This window comes from Mus caroli, chromosome 12 (assembly GCF_900094665.2).
Source record: "Mus caroli chromosome 12, CAROLI_EIJ_v1.1, whole genome shotgun sequence".
Taxonomy (NCBI): Eukaryota; Metazoa; Chordata; class Mammalia; order Rodentia; family Muridae; genus Mus; species Mus caroli.
In genome coordinates this window covers 60353797-60358658 of record NC_034581.1, presented here as the reverse complement: position 1 = coordinate 60358658, position 4862 = coordinate 60353797, and positions in this window count along the sequence as shown.

The following is a 4862-nucleotide window of genomic DNA, read 5'->3' as shown; positions in this document are numbered from 1 at the left end:
GGCGGGGGTCGTGGGTAGCTGGCGGGTGTCAGGCAACCCTGCGCTCCCACTACCCCGGCGCTGATCCGGCTGGATGAGGCCTGTGGCCCTACTCGTGTAGACTTCTTTGATATGTGTCACTTGTGTGGTGGTTCATTTTCTCTTGTCTAGACATTACAAATGATTAAGCTCCACACAAAAGCCTACTCACTAAAAATACCCCCACATAAAACTGAAAGTGCTGTATATCCCAACATACATGCAAATTGCAGCATGGACACACACACACAAAACCATTCTAAAAGTAAGGTAATATAATTTCTCTCAAAAACTAAGAACTTTGCCCACGATATGGAAATATAGAAATGAATAAAATGCCAAACAAACAGTGCAGCTCTGAGACTGGTCAATAACCTCAAAGATACTCCAGATAAACAGACATAAGTAAAGGCCACCTCAGGGGTTCAAAATAAAAGCCAGTAACCTGGACAAAAAATTCAATGAGAAAGAGTAAAACATGGGAGAGGAAAAGGGAGAAAAAAATTAACAGAAAGGAACAGAAATGTTAGAAATGAAACAGTCAATAAATGGAGGGAAAATCCCAATGGAAAGTATTACCACCATGCTAAATCAATACAAGGTGGAATCTTGGGGACTGAAGACAGACTTGGAGAAGGAAAAAAAAAACTGGACAGAAATAAAGGATGAAGCAACTATGACAACATTCAAGTTCTATGGCAGGTGACATGTGATAAACAGACCAAACTTATGTGGCTATGGGAAAGAAGATATAGACTAAAGGCATAGAAAACATATTTATGAAATTATTCAATGATGTTTCCAAAATCCTAGGAAAGAAATGCTTGTCCAAGTACAAAAAGCATTAAGAACCCCAAATACACACATCATGAAAAGAACTTCTTCATGCCAAGAAAGAAGGCTTGGGGTTGATGTTGCTGAAAGCAAGGCATAGATTCAATGCAATCACAGTCAAACTTCCAGTAGAATCTTTATAAAACATAGTAAAACCAGCCCGAAAATAAATTCAAATTAAAATACACAAAACACTACCTAGTCAAAGCAGTTCTGAGCAAAATTAGCAATTCTGAATGGGACAGGACTTTTGTGAAGCCAATGTTACCCCATAAGATAAAACTTTCAAAAGCTATAGAATTACTTTCTTGATGAGCATTATGCATAAATTCTTTAAAATCTACACAGACTGTTTTTAACAATACAGTTTTTTAAAAAAACAATATATGCTTTAGGTGAAGGGATTGTGAAGTGGAAGTTTCAGGTAATATCAGGTGATGCAGACTCACATAGTGTTTTGCTGAGATAAGACAGGTAGGAAGACATGTGATGTTTGGAGAGTGTATAAATAAGACTCAGTTGACAGTGACAGGGGATTACATAACTAGCTTGCAATGCTTTGCTGGTCTGTGTCTTTGTTTGTGTCTTTGCTGATCTTAAGAGAGCCATGGCAGAGAACTTCTCCTGTTATCCTGGCTGGCCCTAGTTGTTCCCATTGATTCATGCTGATTTGGTGAAGGCCTGTGGTTTCTGCTAATATTATGTCCCTGGTGCTGATTCATATTAGATATTCTGAGACTACTGGTATCATGACAAACAGAGATTGGAATCGCTACAAAGAACTACTTCTAAGCAGGTTCACTTTCTCTTTACCATTTTTTGCCCTTACCTTTAAATGGTGGGCTAGAAGCATTTGAGAACACTTATTAAAAGTAGGTTATGGAAAATCTAAGCCTAAAAGATGGCATAATGGTCAAGAACATGTGTTCTTCATCCAAAAACCTGGACTCAACTTCTATAACTAACATGGCAACTCACAAATGCCTATAAGACTAGTTTCAAGACATCCAATGCCCTCTTTTGGCCTCTGTGGACAAGATGCACACATGTGATGATCAGTTATCCATTTTATTTTATACACATAAAATAAAAATTTAAATATATATACATATATGTGTATGTATGTGTGTATATATATATATATATATATATACACACACACATACTCTGTGTGTGTGTGTGTGTGTGTGTGTGTGTGTGTGTGTGTGTGTGTGTGTGTGTTATGAGTGTTTATGGACTGACTACAGAAGGAATAGTGGGAGAGGCTGGTGAAAAGATCCAGTACAGAAATGTAGTGTTGCCAAGCCTTTGGTTCAGTCACTGGAATCCATATGGAGAAAGGAGAAAAGCAACTCCCAAAACCTGTACTCTGATCTTTACAAATGTGCAATGAGCCATGACAGCCCCTCAAACCCACATACATAAAGTGAATGAATAATAAACAAATGGTAAAAACAATATGCTAATAAGGGCACTAAGCCGGGATACTGGTTACTAAATATTAAAAATCATCACAAAAGAATGTTCAGTTGTAAGCAATGCTCACTCAGCATGTGCCATGCCCTAGATTTGATTGTCTGACTCCTAGAAAGTGTTTTTAAAAGCCAAAAAGAAGAAAGGACACTGATGGGGTAAAAAACAGATTGTTCAAATTAAGAGCAATGGAAAAAGAAATGTTCATTTACCATGATCAAGCTTATTTCATTCCAGGGATTCAAGAAAATAAAGCAATAAACAAAAGATACCACATGAAGAACATTTTTTTAAAAGTCACATAGTCAACTCAATAGATACAATAGTAATCATCATCATCATCCATTGGGGGGAAAATCAATTTTTGTACCTGACAAAAGGTCTGAATGAACAGGAGCTGAAGAATCATGCCTCAACATCACAGAGGTTACATGTTACATATGGCAAGCTTGTAGCCAATCATATATCAAAACAACAAAAGAAAACCTGAAAGCAGTCCCTCTAAAACTCAGGAATGAAAAAGTAGTGTCTACTTTCCCTGTTATCATTTTCTACACTCTTTAAACATTTATACTTTTCAAATCAGTAAAACAAGAGAAAGAAGCAAAAGAATACAAATAGAAAAGGAGAAAGTCCAATTACCTCTATTTGTGGATGAGTTGTTGCTATTCTTAAAAGACCCTCAAGATTCCATTGGAAGGTTCTTTCATCTGAGAAGAACATTTAATCATGGACCTACAGCCTTTCTCTGCACTGATCATGAACTCAAAGAAAAATAAATTATGAAAGCAATCACATTTAAGCAAAGTTGAAATTTAAAATGCCTAGTAGTAAATATAAAGGACTTCCTAAATGAAAACTATAAAAAACTGAAGAAAGAGAGGACAAACATTAGACATCATGGAAAGGCTTCCTACATTTGAGAACTGACAAAATGAATATTGTTAAAAATATGCATGTGCATGTGATGTGTACATTCAAGGCTGTTCTTATCAAAATTATAATTATATTGTTCACAGAAATAGGGGGAAAAATCCTAGAAGTCACAAGAAAGCTCAAGAAATACCAAATAGCCAAATAAGTCTTGAGTAGAAATATTTAAAATTATACTACAGAAACGCAATACCAGAAATTTCATGTTTTGGAAGGAAGGAAGGAAAAACGAAAGGGGGAGGGGGTACAGGGCAAGTGAATACAAAAGAAAACTCAATAACTCAAACTGGACCTGCAACCCAGCATTGGAGAGAGGAATATCAGAGAAGGATCAAGAATTCAAGGGAGAAGCTCACAAGTCCCTTCCTGTCGACACCAGCCCCAGGTCACCTTGGGCACAGAGTCGGCAGACACCCCCAAGGTCCCGAGAGGACTCTCCACACGATCTTATGACCACTGATGAGTGGAACACATCTTCTGTTCCATTCCAATCTCGAGGGACCAGCATTAAGGAAGCAGAAAACCCAGCCTGACCAGGGTCACAAGTCCCTTCTGGTCGGAGCCAGCACCAGGTCACCTGGGCGAGGAGTCAGGGAACAGCAGCAAGGTGCCTAGTGGACAGCTTCTGAGGCACACCTTGTTTTGGGCTCCAGACATCTGGACACCTTCCCTGCCAGAGGACAGGTGTCCTCCCCACCCGGGGGGTCTGTGCCAGAGCACCTGCGGAAGCCATCTTGGTTCCCAGATCCCTCTGAGACTAGTCTGTGCAGGTGATAATATGGACTACAGAAGTTAACAGCTTCTGAAATACACCCTGCTTCAGGCCTTCATCTTCTGCCAGGAGACAGGTCCAAAAACCAGATCGAACCTTCTCTGCAAGAGGAGAGTTTACCTGCTGGGAGTGCTCAGATCACTGAAACTCAGGAGAGAGCTAGTCTCCCAGGTCTACTGATAGAGGCTAAAAGAATCAGGGGAAGGAACAAGCTCTAACCAAAGACAACTATAACAACTAACTCCAGAGATTACCAGATGGCAAAATGCAAATGTAAGAATCTAACTAACAGAAACCAAGACCACTCACCATTATCAGAACGCAGCACTCTGACCTCACCCAGTCCTGGGCACCCCCAACAAACCCAAAAACTTAGACCACACTTTAAAAGCATATCTAATGATGATGGTGGAGGATGTCAATAAAGACTTTAATAACTCATTTAAAGAAATACAGAAGAACACTGCTAAAGAGTTACAAGTCCTTAAAGAAAAGCAGGAAAACACAACCAAACAGGTTGAAGTCCTTAAAGAAAAACTGGAAATGAACAAAACCATACTAGACCTAAAAAGGGAAATAAACACACTAAAGAAAAACCAAAGTGAGGCAATGATGGAGATAGACACCCTAGGAAAGAAATCTGGATCATAGATGCCAGCATTAGCAACAGAATACAAGAGATGGAAGAGAGTGTCTCAGGTGCAGAAGATTCCATAGAGAATGTCAGCACAACAATCAAAGACAATGCAAAATGCAAAAAGATCCTAACTCAAAACATCCAGGAAATCCAGGACACAATGAGAAGACCAAACCTACAGATAATAGGAGTAGA